This window comes from Papio anubis, chromosome 6 (assembly GCF_008728515.1).
Source record: "Papio anubis isolate 15944 chromosome 6, Panubis1.0, whole genome shotgun sequence".
NCBI lineage: Eukaryota > Metazoa > Chordata > Mammalia > Primates > Cercopithecidae > Papio > Papio anubis.
The window spans coordinates 26,662,693-26,684,425 of NC_044981.1; the positions used below are offsets into that span (position 1 = coordinate 26,662,693).

At 43.6% G+C, this 21,733-nt stretch overlaps 4 non-coding genes across 4 annotated transcripts; all 4 read left to right on the forward strand.

The window, feature by feature from the left end:
* Nucleotides 1-478: 478 nt before the first annotated feature.
* Nucleotides 479-550, forward strand: TRNAA-CGC. The gene has a single exon. It is a non-coding gene; the product is annotated as a tRNA-Ala (tRNA).
* A 547-nt stretch (nt 551-1,097) lies between these two features.
* Nucleotides 1,098-1,171, forward strand: TRNAI-AAU. The gene has a single exon. It is a non-coding gene; the product is annotated as a tRNA-Ile (tRNA).
* Nucleotides 1,172-2,225: 1,054 nt separating this feature from the next.
* Nucleotides 2,226-2,297, forward strand: TRNAP-AGG. The gene has a single exon. It is a non-coding gene; the product is annotated as a tRNA-Pro (tRNA).
* A 1,971-nt stretch (nt 2,298-4,268) lies between these two features.
* Nucleotides 4,269-4,341, forward strand: TRNAK-CUU. The gene has a single exon. It is a non-coding gene; the product is annotated as a tRNA-Lys (tRNA).
* The last annotated feature ends 17,392 nt before the right edge of the window (nt 4,342-21,733 follow it).

Below are 21,733 nucleotides of genomic sequence, written 5' to 3' on the forward strand. Positions count from 1 at the left end.
ATCACCTTTTCGGCGACATACTTAGGGAAGCTGATGTGAGACGAAGGATAGAGAAAACTGATTTAGCAGTGCTTGGTTTCACCTGCCTTGGTTTTCAGTGTTCAGTTTCTTTGAAAAAAGGAAAAAGAAATTAAAGAAGTTTGTAAAGAAGCGTCCTCACTCTCCTTTTTCTTCTCAGATTTCCAGGTAGTTATTAATAGTTCTATCCCTGGGTCTGTAGGTTAAGTATTTGACGAGTGTGTCTGATGCCTGGAAGGTTTTACACACTTTGAAAACTGATGGATGCTGCCCCATTAACCATTTCAGGATTTTGTTCGACAAATAAAAGAGAATTTAACTTCAGCAGTCAGCAAATCTTAGAATTTGGGGACCGAGACGGGGACGGGGGCAGATATGGGAGGACGAAGGCGCGGGGGTAGGGAACAGAAATCTCTTACAAACAACTAGGGAGAGCCACAAAGAACGGGCTTGCAAGGATGGGGATGTAGCTCAGTGGTAGAGCGCATGCTTCGCATGTATGAGGCCCCGGGTTCGATCCCCGGCATCTCCAAGTCCTTTTATCCTATCCGCCCAATACTATTAGAAAGTATATTTCAAAATGTCAAATAACTATATTTTGTATCCTCCACTTCTTTAACTTTTTATGGCGTTCTTTTAGCCACTGTGTGTAGAATTGTATATGGAGTACGGGGAACAAGGTTGCTTTGAGCTATTTTGAACTATGTGAAACAAATCGAATTGAGAACACAGGAAAACATGCCCAATGGAGAGATGACAGAAGAGGAGCAACCTGGAAAGTTGCCCGGAACCCATTAATGAGCCCTATTTGTGGTATATAGTTTGCCTTTAGGGCAAAAATAATCTTGGCTTGAGAACACGGAAAGGGGAGGGAGGACGGGCTATTGTTAGTCCTGTGCGTCATAGGATGATAAAAATAGGACAAATATCGGGAGAAGGATGAATCTCAGCTAGCTCAGCACGGGCGAATTTGACTGCTCTAGTGCACCATTCTCCCGTAGGGGAATAACGAAAACGAAAACAATCCGAAACACTGATGAAATTCTTAATGCAGTTTTTAAAACTTTCGAGACGTAGGTGGCCGGTTAGCTCAGTTGGTTAGAGCGTGGTGCTAATAACGCCAAGGTCGCGGGTTCGATCCCCGTACGGGCCACAGCTCTTTTCTTCCATCACGTAACTTACACAAAGATAAGGAAAAACCAGTTGTTTGAGGGCTGTTACTACAAGAAAGACTGTGCTAACCTCTACAACTAACGCTTTGCCAGAAGTCCAAACATTTGTAGTGAGTTCAGAGGTCCTGTTTTCTTAAGTCATGGTGCTGAAAATGTTTGCTCATGAGAAGCAGAAAAGCAGCAGGATATTTTACGAGATTTAAATTCAATATAGGGCAAAACAATGACACCAATTTGTTTAGTGCTCCAACACTGTCCTTGAAATAGTCTGAAAACAGATAAATCTTCACATACTGAAATGCGGGGCAAGTGTGAGAAGGCAGTGTTCATTATCTCTGATTGCCCAGTTAAGGATCCCTACTTGGGAAGCTCAAGACTCACACATCAAGACAGAAATTCCATTCCGAGAGAAACATTTTCTTGTTACTTTGATTTCCCAAGAAAGGACTAAGCCCCTTTCCAAAAATCTACCTTTTCCACATCAGCAACCTGGACCCTTTGGTCCAGGTTGGCCAACTCCAGGAATAACAGTTCAGTCCACTTCTTGATGTTAAATATCTCCCGTTCCTTGTACAACGAATGTCCTCTGTTTATTTAAGACCTCAAAGCTGTATATCCTGTCGAGTGAATTTTCACGTGTTTTACTATTTTCTATGGAAAATGCTGATCTCAAATCGCGAGCTCCACGTGGGCTTTGTTAGCCCCATACCTGTGGGTGAGCTCGAGCGCTTGTCAAAAACGAAACTTATTGGGCCTCGCCTCCAGACACTTTGACTCAGATTTGAGAAGGAACCCAGATTTCTGCGTTTTAAACAAACGCCACAGTTGTTTCTTTTAGAAAGGATGGGTCAAGAGCCCTTTGAGATAACAGTCCTTAGGATTGGATTGAGGGGAAATTCTGAGAGTCTCGTTGACCTGATAATTTTTTAATAAAGTTAATTAAAGGTATTATAAATTATAGTTGCATATAGCTACATGTACTTTTTTAAAAAATTAGTAAATATTAAACATATTTAAAAGAGGTCATGTTCAGGCGGCTCGTTGGTCTAGGGGTATGATTCTCGCTTAGGGTGCGAGAGGTCCCGGGTTCAAATCCCGGACGAGCCCAAGTTTTGTTTCTTGCTTTTTAATCTAGCTGCCTTCACCTAACCTTAGTCTCTAAGTTAAAACTTCCCAGTTAGAAGTGCCAGTAATCGGCCGGGCGCGGTGGCTCAAGCCTGTAATCCCAGCACTTTGGGAGGCCGAGACGGGCGGATCATGAGGTCAGGAGATCGAGACCATCCTGGCTAACACGGTGAAACCCCGCCTCTACTAAAAAATACAAAAAACTAGCCGGGCGAAGTGGCGGGCGCCTGTGGTCCCAGCTACTCGGGAGGCTGAGGCAGGAGAATGGCGTGAACCCGGGAGGCGGAGCTTGCAGTGAGCTGAGATCCGGCCACCGCACTCCAGCCTGGGCGACAGAGCCAGACTCAGTCTCAAAAAAAAAGTGCCAGTAATCGTGGCATCGATATGCATTCAAACCCAACAAGTGAGTTGCGATCTCTAGTTAAGGGCTTCTTTTTTTTTTTTTTTTTTTTTAGTTTTCCATCCGCTCTACAGACTTTTGCAAGGGCAAACGTTTCCGATCTTCTAGAACTTCCGACTCCACGATTGTGTTCATGTGAAATATGTTAGAAATAAAATGGCCACATCTTAATTCAATGCTGCTTATTATTGATTCATTACATCAAAGGATGGATTTAAATGGGAAGATTAAGAGTCAACGTGTCAGGAACCTTTGAGTTATTTCGACTTTCCTCATTGCTACAGCGTCAAGTACTACCTTGTCATACATATCAGGGTTCTGCTTTCTTCTGAGAAGGAGCATTTTTTCTCTCCTCCTGGAGCGTACGGTTGGTATACTCATTTGTCCGGAGCTGTGTGGCCCCGCCATAGCGATAATAATTGACAACTGATGCCTGAGCTCTATAAGTTTCTACTCTATGCCTCCTCCCTAGATTTACTTTCTTCCCTGTACTGATATCTCATACGCCAGTACAAAATGGCGCTCTTCCGGGTTCATCACCCATCTTCCCGCGCCCGGGAAGATGATCAACTTACAGCCCAGGCGCCATTCCGCGCCCAGAAAATTACCAACCCACGGCGCAGTCGCAACATGACTTCCGACCGAAGAAACCGATACCTACCTGGCCACGCCCACCGCAGGGCCACCGTCATCGCCCTGGCCCAACCTCCGCCCCTGCTGGTCTATATAAGGCATTAGGCTGCCACCAATAAACGAGACTTGATCAGGATACTGTCTTGTCTCCATTTCTCGTGTCTCTTGTCCCCCCCGAGTTCCCACTCCCTCTTCTAGGGTCTACGTTGACGATCCCGTGGGACGGGACACTCATTAAGTAGATTTTTTTTTTAATCTATTGTGCTGAATCTACTTTTGCGGTTGTCGGTAAACACAACATACAAAAATCACTGAATCCTATATTGTAGTGGTTGTCATATTCTTTATATTAAAATATAATTGCAACCCTGCCCCATTTTCTGTGTGTGCCTTGATTATGAAGGGCAACAAATGAGAAAACATACGAGTCCAGCAAAGGTGAGAGAACACCGCAGACATTTTCCAGAGGGCCATATCCACATAGCTTGGCAGGAGGGGCAAGAATTGATGGGTTATGAGAACGAGAGGAACGCCTCACTGGACCACGGAGAGGGTCCAAGATATTGTTTGGGCTGGAGGGCCTAAGGTCCTTGAGACTATGCTTGGAGCCACATTGGTAACCGGGTCTGGAGTTTTGGGAGTGCCCGTGCAGGAGTCACTCCGGTAAGCATCTAATGACACTGACTTTTAGGTTCTGGAAACATTCTGTGGTCTATCAACACAAATTGGTGAGAATGGGGAAAAGAGGGAAGATGTAGAGAAAGTGAGTGGAATGCATATTAATGATTCAGATAATGTTTATGTCCTTTGAGTTTCATTTCATCTTGCCTATAAAATCAACATAAACATAAAATCCACAATCCCAACTGTACAAAAGAAGTTATGTATACTCTTAGCCTATTGGGGAAGGCTCTTCATGAGCCCGGCTAGCTCAGTCGGTAGAGCATGAGACTCTTAATCTCAGGGTCGTGGGTTCGAGCCCCACGTTGGGCGCCTTGTTTTAATTCATCCTCAAATGTTTTCAGTTTCCTCATTGCTGTCCAAAAAAAAAGGGCATTATTAAAGCTCATCTACTCTGAAAGAATGTGATCGTGGTGACCATTTTAGCCTTACTGACTTGACTGACATATTCCAGCCTTCTCTGAAATTCTAGCTGAACTTAGTCTCAGCGCTCCCTGGTGTGGATACACTTTTCTCTCGCCTAGAGGTTTTGTAAAACCAGAGATACTTAAACATAGGTTATGTAGGTCGGTGGTAGGGCATGAGCTCTTGTATATTTAATAAGTTCCTGGGCTAATTCTGAAGCACAAATCCCAGCAAAAAAGGTTTATGAGGCAGGAAGAAGGATCCATGACTATGAGTTAAAAAAGCATACCATACACCTCTTCGTTGATTTCAAAAGCCCAGTTAGCCACATACTTTCCTCTCACTTCACTAACATAGTTCTCATCTCTTCAGGTGTCAGGGCAATATAAAGAAAATGTTCCAGCTCAGGTATCCAAGACTGGTTGTACATGTGAATCACCTGAGGCACTTCTAAAATTTTAGATTCCTGGGCCCTAACTCAGATTCACAGGATCTGAATCTCCAATGCTTTAGAAACCATTGTTTTATAAGGTCCTTTTTTTATTTTATGATACATATAGCAAGTTGGCTGCCTATTCAGTCTAGAATTCCACAGGCAATCAACGCCTTATGGAAAACACCACCATGTTTCTATAATAGATGTAAGGTATTCGCTTTTTGGGTTGAGAAACTTGATGTTACATGTTTTCCTGCCATTCCCAGTTCAAGGAAACTCCAGAAGGATGAGCTTCTGATTAATACATGTTTCCTACATAAATGAAAGATACTTATCCATTCATTCATTACACACGTTTATTGAGAACCATAGGTGTTAGGCATTGTTTTGGGTGTTAGAGATCCATGAGTGAACAAAACTAAGATTTCTGCCCCTCACATTCTATGGAGGGAGGCAAACAATAAGTATTAAGTATAAAAGTAACAAATAAAAAGGTAAGAAGAAAAAAAAGTCAGCTACGTAGGATGTTAGAACGTAATTGGAAGCGCTAGGAATGCTGTGGTGCATGTTGCAGTATTGGCTAGGGTAGTAGAGCTGGGCCTCATGGAGGTGACATTTGAGCAAAGACGGTCAAAAAATATTATCAAAAAGGGTTCCTGGACCAGGCGTGGTGGCTCACGCCTGCGATCTCAGCACTTTGGGAGGCCGAGGCGGGTGGATCACTTGAGGTCAACAGTTCCAGACTAGCCTGGCCAACACGGTGAAACCCGTCTCTACTAAAAGTACAAAAATTAGCCGGGCCTGGTGGTGCACGCCTGTAATCCCAGCTACTCTGGAAGCTGAGGCAGGAGAATGGCTTGAACCCGGGAGGCGGAGGTTGCGGTGAGCCGAGATGGCGCCACTGCACTCCAGCCTGGGCCACAAGAGGGAAACTCCCTCTCAAAAATAAAAATAAAAACATTAAAATAGGCCGGGCGCGGTGGCTCACGCCTATAATTCCCAGCACTTTGGGAGGCTGAGGCAGGCAGATCACCTGAGGTCGGGTGTTGGAGACCAGCCCGACTAACATGGCGAAACTCCGTCTCTACTAAAAATACAAAAAAAAAATTTGCGGGGTGTAGTGGCGCATGCCTGTAATCCCAGCTACTTGGGAGGCTGAGGCAGGAGAATCGCTTGAACCTGGGAGGCGGAGGTTGCGGTGAGCCGAGATTGCGCCATTGCACTCCAGCCTGGGCAACAGGAGCGAAACTCCGTCTCAAAAATAAAACAAAATAAATAAAAATAAAAGAGTTCCTAGCTGGGCGCGTAGCTCAGGCCTGTAATCCCAGCACTTTGGGAGGTCGAGGTGGGCGAATCACTTTAGATCAGGAGTTAGAAACCAGCCTGGCCAACACGGTGAAACCCCGTATCTACTAAAAATACAAAAATTAGCCGGGTGTGGTGGTGTGTGCCTGTAATCCCAGTTACTCAGGAGGCTGAGGCAGGAGAAACGCTTGAGCCCGGGAGGCGGAGGTTGCAGTGGGCGGAGATCTCACCACTGCACTCCAGCCTGGGAGACAGAGTGAGACTCAAAAAAGAAAGTTTCTAAGTAGAGGAATCAAGTAGAGCCTAAGGCAAAAGCACAGTCTGGTATACTATAGAAACAGCAGGGGGGCAGTGTGGCTGCAGCAGTATGAGAGAAGAATAGTGGGAAGGAAGTCAAAAAGATATGGAGCCTTCCGGGCTTTAAGGACTTTAGATTTAACTGAGAGATGGGAAGTCTGTGAAGGTTCTGAACAGAACAGTAACAGTGTTGCGGGAAGTCCGGGACCCCGAACGGAGAGACTGGCTGAAGCCGTGGCTGAAGAACATAAATTGTGAAGATTTCATGGACATTTATTAGTTCCCCAGATTAATACTTTTATAATTTCTTACGTGTGTCTTTACTGTAATCTCTGAACATAAATTGTGACGATTTCATGGACACTTATCACTTCCCCAATCAATACCCTTGTGTTTTCCTGTGCCTGTCTTTACTTTAATCTCTTAATCCCATCATCTTCTTCAGAAACTGAGGAGGATGAATGTTGCCTCAGGACCCTGTGATTGTGTCAACTGCACAAATTGTTTGTAGAGCATGTGTGTTTGAACAATATGAAATCTGGGCATCTTTTAAAAAAGAACAGGATAACAGCGATGTTCAGGGAACAAGAGAGGTAACTTTGAACTGGCCGCCGGTGAGTAGAACGGAACAGAGCTATATTTCTCCTCTTTCATAAGCAAATAGGAGAAATATCGCTGAATTATTTTTCTCAGCAAGGAACATCCCTGAGAAAGAGAAAGCGCCCTGAGGGTAGGTCTATAAACGGCCCCTTTAGAAGCGTGCCGTCTTTTATGGTCGAAGCCCAAGGGATGAAATAAGCCCCGGTCTCCTGTAGCTTTCCCAGGCTTATTAGGAGCAGGAAAATTCCCACCTAATAAATTTTGGTCAGACAGGTTGTCTGCTCTCAAACCCGGTTTCCTGATAAGATGTTATCAATGACAATGCGTGCCCGAAACTTCATTAGCAATTTTAATTTCGCCTCATCCGGTGGTCCTGTGATCTCGCCCTGCCTCCATTTGCCTTGTGATATTTTATTACCTTGTGAAGTATGTGATCTCTGTGACCCACACCCTATTCGTGCACTCCCGCCCCTTTTGAAAATCACTAATAAAAATTTGCTGGTTTTACAGCTCGGGGAACATCACGGAAACTGCCGACATGTGATGTCTCCTCCGGACACCCAGCTTTAAATTTCTCTCTCTCTTGTGCTCTTTCCCTTTATTTCTCAGCCCAGCCGAGACACTTAGGAAATAGAAAAGAACCCACGTTACACTTCGGGAGCGGGTTCTCCCGATGTAACAGAATCTAACTTACCTTTTAAAAAGATAATTTTAACTGTTGTGTTGAGAAAAGACCTTAGGGGGACAATGATAGAAACAAGGAAACCAATTAAGAGACTCCTGGTGACAAAAAGTATTAAGAAAGATCAGAGTACTAGCAGGGAAAGAGGAGAAGTGGGTGTATCTGGAAGGCTGAATCAGTAAGATTTCCTGGTAGATTTGAATGGGAATGAGAATAATAGTCAAGGATAACTTTAAGGGCAGAACACCAACCTTATACATCCATACCAACGAATAGAAGTGTTAAGTGGCCCAGTGTATTTTTTTAAAAATTGCCCTCAAACTTGGAAAGACTGAATTCACATAAAATGTTCTCTACTATTTAATCAGAGCAAAAGGGGTTCAATGATAACAAGAGTTATATCACTGTGAAGACTTGATATATCAGGTCTGCAGCCCACTGCGGCCCGGATGGATTGAATGACTTTAAGATTTGATGGATTTTATTTATTTGAAATGAAACGCCAGCGATTGATAATTTGATGACGAGATCCTGAGATCCGATCCTGCAAGCGCGGGTGCGCGCGCGTTCCTTCCGCGCCGCGCGCGCGCGCGCGCGCGCGCGCGCCGCGTGCGCCTCCTCTCTCCTCTTCTTCTTCTTTCTTTTTTTTTTTTTTGTAGATCTCCCTATGTTGCCCAGCCTGGTCTCAAATCCCTGGCTCAAGGAATCCTCCTGCCTCGTCCTCCCAAAATGCTAGGATTACAGGCATAAGGCATCACAGGCCCTTTTTTCTTTACTCAGTAACCTGAATATTAACAGTAATTTATCACCTGCTCCATGTGATGTTATATCCAGTTTTAAAACGATTCCATATTTTATTTACTTAGATAAATAGCACATAGAGTTGGGCACAGGAAATTACAAGTATTAAACTAGATGGGGACTGTCACAGTGTTTTACGTCTGTAATCTCAGCACTTTGGGAGGCCAAGGTGAGCAGATCACTTGAGCTCAGGAGTTCAAGACCAGCCTGGCCAACATGGCAAAACCCCATCTCTACAAAAAATACAAAAATTAGTTGGATGTAGTGGTGCTCATGTCAAGTTCCAGCTACTGGGGAGGCTGAGGTGGGAGGATCGCTTGAACACAGGTGGCAGAGGTAACAGTGAGCCATGATTGCACCACTACACTCCAGCCTGGGTGACAGAGTGAGACCCTGTCACTAAATAAATAAATAAACTAAGTAACTAACTAGATGGACTCCCTAGGATTTGGGTGTATTGTTGGTGTATACACCATGAAACTGAGAATTATGAGTTAACATAAAATGGATGAATTTGACCACAGTAACTTTTCTTCAGTACAGTGAGACTTGACTGTTCTCTAAGTCTACTTTAAGAAAGATACAGTGTCTTTCAAAACAATTGACAAACACATTTTTATTAAGCACCTTTTCATTGCTGGACATTTAATAAAAATATGAACATGATATAGTCCTTGCCTTCAAGAAAGCTGCCATCAAGACTACTTTCAGTGGTCGTTTCCATAGTTTGTTACCAGAAAAGTTTCTCTGAATGTATAAAGCACTGTAAGAAAAAAGAAAAATGAAAATTGCCATATATCTACTGGGTGAACTTGACTGATTTAACAAAAATTACATCCACAGCTATATTTTAATTGTCTGGCAATAGGAAATGAAGATGCAGTCAGGTGTGATGGCTCATGCCTGTAATTCCAGCACTTTGGGAGGTCAAGGCAGGAGGATTGCTTGAGGCTAGGAGTTCAAGACCAGCCTGGGCAACATAGAGAGACCCTGTCTCTATTTTTTTTTTTTTTTTTTAATTCTTTTTCAAAAAATACAAAAATTAGCTGGGTGTGGTGGTGCACACCTGTAGTCCCAGTTACTTGGGAGGCTGAGGTGGGAGGATCGCTTGAGCTCAGGAGGTTGAGGCTGCAGTGAGCTGTGATTGAGCCACTGCACTCCAGCCTTGATGACAGAGCAAGACCCTGTCTCAAAAAAATTAAATAAAATAAAAAAAGATAAAGCATGTGCATTGCTTTATGTTTCTGTAAATAATTCTAGGATTTGAGTGCTAGAAATAGCATCAAAAAAAGTTAGTGGGGCCAGGCGTGGTGGCTCATGCCTCTAATCCCAGCACTCTAAGATGCCGAGGCAGGTGGATCACCTGAGGTCAGGAGTTCCAGAGTAGCCTGGCCAACATAGTGAAACCGCATCTCTACTAAAAATACAAAAATTAGCAGGGCGAGATGGTGGGTGCCTGTAATCCCAGCTACTCGGGAAGCTAAGGCAGGAGAATAATTTGAACCCAGGAGGTAGAGATTGCAGTAAGCCGAGATCACGCCACTGCACTTTAACCTGGACAACAAGAGCAAAACTCTGTCTCAAAAAAAATAAATAAATAAAAATTAAAAAATAAAAAAAATAAATAAAATTAGCCTGCTGGGCATGATGGCTCACGCCTGTAATCCCAGCACTTTGAGAGGACAAGGCAGGTGCATCACCTGAGGTCAGGAGTTCGAGACCAGCCTGGCCAATATGGCAAAACCCTGTCTCTACCAAAAATACAAAAATTAGTTGGGTGTGGTGGCTCGCGCCTCTAATCCCAGCTACTTGGGAGGCTGAGGCACAAGAATTGCTTGAACCCAGGAGGCAGAGGTTGCAGTGAGCCGAAATTGCATCACTGCACTCCAGCCTGAGTGACAGAGTGAGACTCCGTCTCAAAAAAAAAAAGTTAGCCTTGTATGGATATATGATTTTAAATATAATCTTAAAAGCAATCTAAAATGAAAATTGAAAATATTTGGGCCATCTAATGTATTACAATATGAAATACTAGCATCATCTATGAAATACTTTAGCCAAAAATATTTTAAGTTGAATTGAATCAAGTTTCTAGACATACCTTCTAATGTATAGAACATAGAGGATCAAATGCAACAAAACTATGAATCAATGGTCTTTAAAAAGTCAACGTTATAAAAATATTGAGAGACTAAAGACATTACAACCACATGGAATGAGTGACTCTATACTGAATTCTATTCGAAAAAATAAATACATAAATATATTCTTGGGATAACTAGAGAAATTGGATCATAAGCCAGTTATTAGATACAATGAAATTACTGATACTTCTCCCAGGAGTGATAACAAGTTTATGATGTGTAGAATGCTCTTACATGTAGGAGTGCTTGCTGAAGTGTTTAAATGGTAAAGTCATCACATCTGTCACTTATTTTCAAACAGTTCAGCAAAAGAAATGTACATGCTGTATGTGTGCACACACAAGAAACAGAGATTGATTTAAAGCGAGTATGGCAAATACTAGCAATTGTTGATTGTGGAGTGTATATATTGTTCACTGCAATATTATATCAATTCCTTTTTGTAAATTTAAAACTTTTCGGCCGGGCACGGTGGCTCAGGCCTGTAATCCCAGCACTTTGGGAGGCCGAGACGGGCGGATCACGAGGTCAGGAGATCGATATCAGCCTGGCTAACATGGTGAAACCCCGTCCTACTAAAAAAATACAAAAAACTAGCCGGGCGAAGTGGCGGGCGCCTGTAGTCCCAGCTACTCCAGAGGCTGAGGCAGGAGAATGTCCTAAACCGGGGAGGCGGAGCTTGCAGTGAGCTGAGATCCAGCCACTGCACTCCAACCTGGGCAACAGAGTGAGACCCCATCTCAAAAAAAAAAAAAAAAAAAAAACTTTTCATAATAAAAAACTATAGAGAGAAAATAACCTCCTTCAAGAGTAACATATAAAAAACACGACACAACTAAAAACTGTAATAATTGTGTCCCTTTTGTAATTTCTGAGAAATCTCCAAACATTTTCTTCTATTCTTTTGTAAAGGAAGAAAGTTTAGGCAAGAGTTTATTTTAGGGACAAGCCTAAGAACATATCCTCTTTATTATTTCTGTTTTAATCCAAAGAGCTTCTTTAGATGTCAAAAGTCATGTAAAATTTGTGTATGGATGAGATTAGAGCAAGGCAAGTTCCTAGCTAATGATTCACATTAAGAGGCTGAACATACTGGGTTTGAAAATGGCTCAGGCTGGGCACTGTGACTCATTCCTGTAATCATAACACTTTGGGAAGTAAAGACCAGCCTGGCCAACATGGTGAAACCCAGTCTCTACAAAAAATACAACAACTAGCCAGGCATGGTGTCAGGTGCCTGTACTCCCAGGTAGTCGGGAGGCTGAGTAGGAGGATGGTTTAAGCCCCATGAGGCAGAACTTGCAGTGAGCCATGTCCATGCCACAGCACTCCTGTAGCAGGAGGAGTCATAGACAAAAATCCCTCAGACACCGGATTGTGGAAGGAAAGAGCTTCATTCAGCTGGGAGCATTGAAAGACTTACGTCCTAGAAACTGAGCTCTCTGAATAAGTAATTCCTGTCCTTTTTAAGGGCTCACAACTCTAAAGGGGCTGCGTGAAGTGGGGGTCGTGATCAATTGAGCAAGCAATGGGTACATGACTGGGGGCTACAATGCACCAGTAATCAGAATAAAACAGAACAGAACAGGGAGTTTCACGATGCTTCTTCATACAATGTCTAGAATCTATAGATACCACAAGCGGTGAGGTCAGGGGTTGAATTTTAACTACCAGGCCTGAAATGTGGCACTGGGCTGTCTGACTATGAATTTCACTTCTGTCTATTCTTTTAACTTCTACCTTTTCAGTAAACAAGAAATTAAGTATAAGACAATATAAGGAGTGGTCTCCTCTCTCCAATCTGGGAACAGAGCCAGACCCTGTCTCAAGAAAAAAAAGAGAAAGAAAAAACAAACAAAGAAAAGAAAATGGCTCAGTAATTGAATTGGGATTGTTGCAAAATTTGAGAAACTAGGTGTTAAAGCATATACAGTGGCAGCACATTGTATGCACTATATGTTAATAAATAATTACTTAATACTGGTGAGATTTGGCAGGGTAATGGGTATGTGTTAATTGAAAGAGGACACCAACATCTAAAAAAGGCAACGTTCTTACCAGCTGAGAGCTGAAAACACAGCTAATATTTAATTATTCATAGAAGGAAAATAAAATGAAGAAAAATCTCAACTGATCTATCTTCTAATGTTCTGAAATTTACAGCTCGTTGCTTAAAGTAGGCCTAGCAAAGAGAATGGAGTCAAAGCTCTTTTTTTTTTTAACCAAATAACGTCTATTAACATCTCAAAGAACTCTTGATACTCAAGGAACTAACATTTAGCAAAAATACATTTTAGAAAATATGGTTCTTTTCAAATGTAAATTATTGCAAGAGGCAAACAACCAGGAAATAAAAGACTGGAAGAACTGGTTAAAGACCCATCTAATGCCATAAAAGTTCACAAGACTACTTAAATATAAATAATAGTTTATTAACAATCTTGTACTTTTAAAATTCACATTGGTAATTCTAAAATGCTTTGAGTGACATCAGAATCACCTAAGATGTGGGAATGACAATCAATTAATTAATTTATAATTAATCTAAGAAAAGTTATATACATTTTAGAGACCAGGAAGACTAAAGTGGCTTCTGAATTACTGTGTTTATGAACCAAGAACTGGATTATGAAGACTTTTATAAAATCATCTTGAGGTAGGAAAAAAAACAACGTTCTGAGAGTACGATGCCCATTTTTGTGTGTGTTTACAATATTGTGATTGCTGTAATAATCAGGCAGTGAGAATACTAGCCCTTCATCTGATAAGCCACTGTAACCCTCAGGTCCTTATTAACCCTTTATAAAGCTGGTGATATGGTGTGGCTGTTTCACCACCCAAATCTCATTTTGAATTGTAGTTCCCAAAATCTCCATGTGTCATGGGAGGAACCCAGTGGGAGGTAACGAAATCATGGGGGTGGTTGCCCCTGTGCTATTCTCTTCATGGTAATTGCTCATGAGATCCAGTGGTTTTATAAGGGGTTTCCCCCTTCACTTGGTTCCCAGTCTCTCTCCTGCCGCCCTGTGAAAAGTAGGCACCCTTCTAGGGGCATGCATTATCACGTGAAAGTATACCAATGTTAAATGCAGAAACAATAGACTCTAAGGAGACTTCAGAAGGGAAAAACAGTAATATAAAAGAGGTCAGAGCCGGGCGTGGTGGCTCACGCCTGTAATCCCAGCACTTTGGGAGGCCGAGGCAGGTGGATCACGAGGTCAGGAGATTGAGATCATCCTGGCTAACACGGTGAAACGCCATCTTTACTAAAAGTACAAAAAAAAAAAAAATAGCTGGGTGTGGTAGCAGGTGCCTGTAGTCCCGGCTGCTCAGGAGGCTGAGGCAGGAGGATGGCGTGAACCCGGGAGGGGGAGCTTGCAGTGAGCCGAGATGGCGCCACTGCATTCCAGCCTGGGCGACAGAGCGAGACTCCGTCTCAAAAAAAAAAAGAAAAAAAAGAAAAGAAAAAGCGGTCAGAAAAGGGATACCTCTCATTGACATCTATTAGACAAGTACAGGACAAGATCTTGACAGGGAGTGGAGGGATATCCTGCCCTATCTCATTAGGGTTACTCTGTGAAGCAAGACCAGGAGTGGGGATAGGTCTGAAACAGCCATGTTGTAATAAGTCTTTCCAAGAAAACGTCACTACATTATTTTGGAGGACAGTATGAAAGGTAAGGTAGCAGAGAGAATTGGGGATAATCAGAAAATAGGCTATCTCAGTCAGCTTTCTTCCCATTTGTCTATGCCACAGAGTCTCCCTCTGTTGCCCAGGCTGGAGTACAGTGGCGCGATCTCGGCTCACCGCAGCCTCGACTTCCCAGTGAGGCAGGAAAATAGGATCTGGAAGCAGGGAACACAAGGCCAACTCACACTTCAGCTATAACAGGAAATATCCTCTCCCTAGGGCATACACGGAGTAAATGACTTTGTAACTTTACTTCATCCTCTTCATTTACATAGGGTGTACCCCAAGTAGACGGTATTTAAACTCACAAAAACTCTGTAACGGGGCCTTTGAGCCCCTATGCTCAGCCCCACTCCCACACTGTGGAGTGTACTTTCATTTTCAATAAAACCTTTCATTCTTTCCTTGCTCTGTTTGTGCGTTTTGTCCAATTCTTTGTTCAAGACACCAAGAACCTGGACACGCTCCACCATTAACACCAGGCTCTAGTGATCCTCCCATCTCAGCCTCCTGAGTAGCTGGAACTGTAGGCACGTGCCACCACGCCCAGCTAATTTTTGTATTTTTTGGAGAGACGAGGTTTTGCCATATTCCCCAGGGTTAAATTTTTTTAGTTTTATTTATTTATTTTTTTGAGATGGAGTCTCCCTCTGTTGCCCAGGCTGGAGGGCAGTGATGCGATGGGCTCAACTGCAACCTTCACCTCCTGGGTTAAAGCGATTCTCCTGCCTCAGACTCCTGAGCAGCTGGAATTATGGGCACACAACACCATGCCCGGCTAATTTTTGTATTTTTTAGCAGAGACAACGTTTCACTATGTTGCTGGTCTCGAACTCCTGACCTCAGGTGATCCACTGGCTTCGGCTTTCCAAAGTGTTGGGATTACAGGCATGAGCCACTGCACCCAGCCAAAAATTTCTTTATTAAGCATTAATAACTGTTATCATTTATTAAAACCCTGCCACAGTCAATCAAGGCCCTATACTATGTGCTCGAAGGCTAACTGAACACAAGACAGACCTCAGTTAGTGAAGGCTACATAAGTAATGCCTAAACATATCAGGTACTTTGAAATGTTAGATGTTTTCCTGACAGTTATCTAAAGTCTAGTAAAAGTTTACGGACTTTACCATTCACTTTTTCTACTTTCCTAGCTCTTTTGATTTTTACTTTTTAAAAATCTTACACTTCTAGTATAGAATACCTTTAACCAAAAGTCATGGGGGAAGGAGAAGTTATGAATCAATTAAAAAAAAAACTCAAGGGAAAAAAAAGGATAAAATTTTACTCTGAAAAGTTTCTAAAAATACAGATGTCTGCTGGTATGTATAAAGCATGTTTTAACCATCTTATGGCATTCTTCATGTTAGATATTTGCAATCAATCTATATAGCATACCAGGGGAGAAATTTATCTTAAAGCAGGGAAGTTGTTGGCAAGTATGATTAATTTAGCTTTGCCTTGTGTAATCATTTTTAGTATCTGTCAGTGTCCCAGCACATATTTCCTAATTTTCTTTTTCTTTTTTTTTTTTTTTGAGACGGAGTCTCGCTCTGCCGCCCAGGCTGGAGTGCAGTGGCCGGATCTCTGCTCACTGCAAGCTCCGCCTCCCGGGTTCACGCCATTCTCCTGCCTCAGCCTTCCGAGTAGCTGGGACTACAGGCGCCCGCCACCGCGCCCGGCTAGTTTTTTGTATTTTTTAGTAGAGACGGGGTTTCACCATGTTAGCCAGGATGGTCTCGATCTCCTGACCTCGTGATCCGCCCGTCTCGGCCTCCCAAAGTGCTGGGATTACAGGCTTGAGCCACCGCGCCCGGCCTCCCTAATTTTCATAATTGCTTGTGTCTAGAGTTCAGAGAGTTCCAGGACTTCTTCCAAAAGACATATGTTTACATAAGCAAAATACACTTTTATTACAGTATAGTGTAAATCACCAACCAGAAAGGTTCTACAAACTTAAATTCCAAGCATTCTGAATCAGACCTTTAAAGCCAAAAACCTTTATTTCCATAACTGACTCATGACCTACTCTTTGAGCTTTTAAATTTTGACAGCTTTTGAGGACAGAGGCTGTCTTGTTTCTGTGTGTTCCCAGAACTTAGCATAGGACCTGGAATAGTCAGTGATCAATACATGTCTGTGAATATACAGGTCACTGCTGTGTACATATTGCTTCCTTTTAGTACTTTTATTCTCAAAATTACAACAGCTGAAATGTTCACTCATTTGACTACCAAGATCAATGTAAAATACACAAATAAAAAAATCAAGTAACTTTTAGCTCTTGCTCACACATACATAATCCTAGGATGGATTCAAAATGTCTCTACTTAACTTTTGTCAGGAATCTATTCAAAATGTCACTACTAACTTTTGTCAAAAGTGATTCTGGGCAGGGTGCGGTGACTCACGCCAGTAATCCCAACACTTTGGAAGGCCAAGCTAGGAAGATTGCTTGAGCCCAGGAGTTCAAGACCAGCTTGGGCCACATAGTGAGACCCCATCTCTATTTTTTTTTTTTTTTAAAGTGATTCTGGCCAGACACAGTGGCTCACGCCTATAATCCCAGCACTTTGGGAGGCTGAGGTGGATTGATCACGAGGTCAGAATTTCGAGACCAGCCTGGCCAACATGGTGAACCCTGTCTCTACCAAAAATACAAAAATTAGCTGGGCACCGTGGCGGGCGCTTGTAATCCCAGCTGCTAGGGAGGCTGAGGCAGAAGAATTGTTTGAACTTGGGAGGCGGAGGTTGCAGTGAGCCAAGACTGGGCCACTGCACCACTCCAGCCTGGGTGACTGAGCAAGACTCCGTCTTGGGGGGAAAAAAAAAAGTGATTCTGATCAAAATTCCTATCTAAGCAAGGGCAACATAGTGAGACCTACGACTCAACATACTGAGTCTCTACAAAAATACAAAAACAAAATAAAACAGCCCATCAGTTGGGCATGATGATATGTGCCTTAATCCCAGCTGCTCAGGAGGCTGAGGGGAGAGGATCCCTTGAGACTTGGAGATCAATACTTCAGTGAGCTCTGATCCCACCACTGCACACCAGCCTGGACCACTGCACTCCAGAATTAACAACACAAAAAAAAAAAAAAAAAAAAAAAAAAAAAAATCCTCTGTAAGGACTATAACTCCATCTACGAGGCTTTCCTTAATTAATCTCAACCAAATCTGATCTCTTACATAGTCTAAATTCTTGTGTACTTAGGTTTTTTTGTGGTACTGTTTGGGACTTGTTTTATTTTTTTTTATTTATTTATTTTTTTGAGACGGAGTCTGGCTCTGTCACCCAGGCTGGAGTGCAGTGGCGCGATCTTGCAAGCTCCGCCTCCCGGGCTTACGCCATTCTCCTGCCTCAGCCTCCCGAGTAGCTGGGACCACAGGCGCCCGCCACCTCGCCCGGCTAGTTTTTTTTTTGTATTTTTTAGTAGAGACGGGGTTTCACCGTGTTCGCCAGGATGGTCTCGATCTCCTGACCTCGTGATCCGCCCGTCTTGGCCTCCCAAAGTGCTGGGATTACAGGCTTGAGCCACCGCGCCCGGCCTGGGACTTGTTTTAATGATTACGTTATTACTTGTATGCTTCCTATGGTGTTATTCTTGAATTCTTTATACTCTAATTTAACCAAAAATAAGGCCCAGCTAAAAGGCTTTCCAAGTACCCTCTGTGGGTTCCCCTGTTTGAGCCTGTGGGAGTAAGGCAGTAGACAGCACACTCTGAGAAATGTGCGCTATAAATTCTGTTTCATTTGATATTCACAACTATCCCCTTAGGATCTGTATTATCTTCATTATCATCATCCCCATTTTGCATAAGGCATGAGGAAGTTAGGGAAGTCATACTGCTTGTGGGACATAGATTCAAAAATGGACTAAGTGGCTAAAACACCTGTCTGTGTTCTTTCCATTACCTCTCACACACGAGTAAATAGCCCGTCATGTTGCTGTACCTTCTACTACCAGAATTCATATTTACTTTTAAATTGTGTTCAAAAGGGTCTATGTACACAATTAGTACAATACGTATTTACTCGTTTTAGGAAGTATTACAATACAGTTACTGTTGAAACACATGCCACAGAAATTGGTTCTTTACTCACTCCGGAAGGACCCAAGCGGCCTCCACTTGGGGTTCCTCCGGCTTTATGTGGCACTGCTGCACCACGTCCTCCCCTACACGTGGGGGTTGGTGGTCCGATTTCCTCACCCTCAACAGACCACGCGCTCGCAAAGAACCCAGGGCCTCTTCCACCAGCCCGCAGCCGGTACGCAGTAAACCTTTACCGAATGAATGAATGGAAAACTGCGAATTAACCGCATGTTACTTTGCAACATGGGCTGTATGTATGTATGTATGTGTGTATTTATATATTTTTTGAGACGGAGTCTCGCTCTGTCGCCCAGGCTGAATGCAGCGGCGCGATCTCGGCTCACTGCAAGCCCCGCCTCCTGGGTTCACGCCATTCTCCTGTCTCAGCCTCCCGAGTAGCTGGGACTACAGGCGCCCGCCACCAAGCCCGGCTAATTTTTTGTATTTTTAGTAGAGCGGGGGGTTTCACCGTGTTTGCCAGGATGGTCTCGATCTCCTGACCTCGTGATCCGCCCGCCTGGGCCTCCCAAAGTGCTGGGATTACAGGCGTGAGCCACCGCGCCTGGCCCGCATTTTTTTTTAAAGACACTTATTTCATCTATAAATACGCAGATGCACAGAGCGCCACTATACAACCTTTCATGTCACCCGCGGAGTTCTGCAGCCGTGACGGCAACTGCACCTGCGCACCTGGCAACACAAATAGGCCACACCCTCGCCACCATGTGACCTCCTCCCCATCACGGGACCCGTTGCTCCCCACGCTGGCCCAGGACCGCAAGTTCCCGGTTACCTTTATTTCGCTGGTTTTCCGAACCTCCAACGAAACGCACTCGCCGTCCGCTTGCTGTCCTCTTGCTTGCCGCTAGCTCCAGATGGCTACCATTCGGAAAATCAGCTCCGCTACCAAACACAAGTGGAAAGAAAGCGTAAGCGGGTGAAAAAGCTGAGAAAGTGGAAGAGGGCGACGGACCCCCAGCCCCTTAGCTCAAAATGACTACCCGGGAGCAGAGATACCCTTTGCGAAGCTTTCTTTTTCTTTGTGTGTCTATTCGTCAACGCAGGTGCCCCCCTCGCCACCGCCTCTTCACCTTTCCCTGTGCGAAAGGCTTTGTAGTCTTCCAATTAGCAAGTCAATGAAACCGGACGCCAGGGCACTCACCCTGGGCCCTGGCCTCTGGCGCTACTGATACTCTCCTCTCTTGCACTACCGCGGGAGTGAGGTGGGGGGGCTGGGAGAGGCAGGTGGGACTGGAGACTCATCTCCCACCTGCATCTAAGAAGACTATTTATGAAGGAGAACAAAGGAAAGCAAAACCTTTCCAGCTTCCCGTTTTCACATTGGGTTATATTTTGTTTTGAAAATGAACACATAGAAGACAATTTTAGCCATATATAGGATAATCATAATTCCTAACCTACAAGAATACAATTTGTCATGCCTGTCTCATAATCCCTCAAATCTAACGTTTGTTCCCATCACTTTCCGCTGTCCCTCAAGTTTCCTTCAGGCCTGTCTTCTCTGTCTGAATTGTCTGTAATTTGGCGCTGGAGAAATGAAGGAGTGGATCCTGCCTCAGGGCAGGTGTAGGATTACACACAAGTAGGGGCCCCAGTCCACAAGCAAAGGCAGGAAGGACTTGTGCTTGGAAGACTTCATAAATCACATTTATCTTACACTGGATGGTTCTGTTAGTAGGTCAGACTTTTAATATGAATGTTCACGCTCCTTCTTGTGAATCTATTTTAGGGGAAACCTAATTATTTTCTTTCACAATAAAGGGTTTGTTGGGAGAGTGGCAGAAAGGAGGAACTTTTTTTTTTTTTTTTTGAGATGGAATTTCGCTCTTGTTGCCCAGGCTGGAGTGCAATGGCCCGATCTCGGCTCACCGCAACCCCCGTCTCCCTGGTTTAAGCGATTCTCCTGCCTCAGCCTCCCGAGCAGATGGGATTACAGGCGCCCGCCAACATGCCCAGCTAATTTTTGTATTTTTAGTAGAGACAGGGTCTCGCTATGTTAGCCAGGCTGGTCTTGAACTCCTAACCTCGGGTAATCCACCCGCCTCGGCCTTCCAAAGTGCTGGGGATTACAGACGTGAGCCACCGCGCTCGGCCTGAACTTCTTTCAATGGTGCCAATCTTATGGACCTCAGACACCTCTCAGTGAGAACTTGCTAGCATTTTGTGTGGAGAACAGAACCGAGAGGACCAATCTGGACAAGGGGAGCCAATTAGAAAACTGCAGGCCCAGGATTATCTTATTTTCATTCTCTAGAGCAGAGTTGCAATAGAGCGCTATTGACATTTTGGACTAGATATTATAATTCTTTGTTGTAGGGGCTGTTCTATGCATTACAGGATGTTTACTAGCATTCCTGTTCTTTACCTACTATATTCCTCAGTCACAGCTATTTACCTACTATGTTCCTCAGTCATAACAATTAAAAATGTCTTCTTACATTGTCAGATGACCCTTGTGAGGGCAAAATTGCTCCATTAGATAAAGTACTGCTCCACGAGTATGTAGCATTGTTTTGGCTTACTATTTATTTTTGAGACAGGGTCTGGCTCTGTCGCTCAGGCTGCAGTGTGCAGTGAAACAATCATAGCTCACTGTGGCCTCAAACTCCTGGGCTCATGGGATCCTCCCTCTTCAGCCAGTCCCAGTAGCTGGGCCTACAGGCACCCGACCACTACTCCCGGCTAATTTTTGTATTTTTTGTAGAAACAGGATTTCACCACGTTGGCCATGGCTGATCTCGAACTGCTGATCTCAAGCGACTTACCTGCCTCAGGCTCCCAAACTACTGGTATTACAGGCCTGAGCCACCAAGCCCGGCCTAGTTTACTATTTATTGATTAGGGTATTTTTTCAGCTTTGTAAGGGACCGTCGTTAACTTGTAGACAACTGTGATGATGCAAATGAACTTCGTCTGATATTTAGTTATTTTCTGTCCTGTAGAAACAGTAACAGTTATATTGCCCTATGGGGCAGTTTCTAGTTCTCTATCTCACTTAGCAAAGTTAATTTACAGCATCACTTCTTTCAGTGACTATCAATAAATTCTTTGAATCGGTTTTACCATCTTGATGATTCCCTTATTAGTGAATTAAACCTTTGGCAAATGTTTATTTCATATTCGTATAATAATCATGCATTTAACCGTTTGAAAAGTGTATTTTGACCAAATGAATAATAGTAAATACATCTTTGAAACAGGATAACTTATTCAGTCCATTGAGG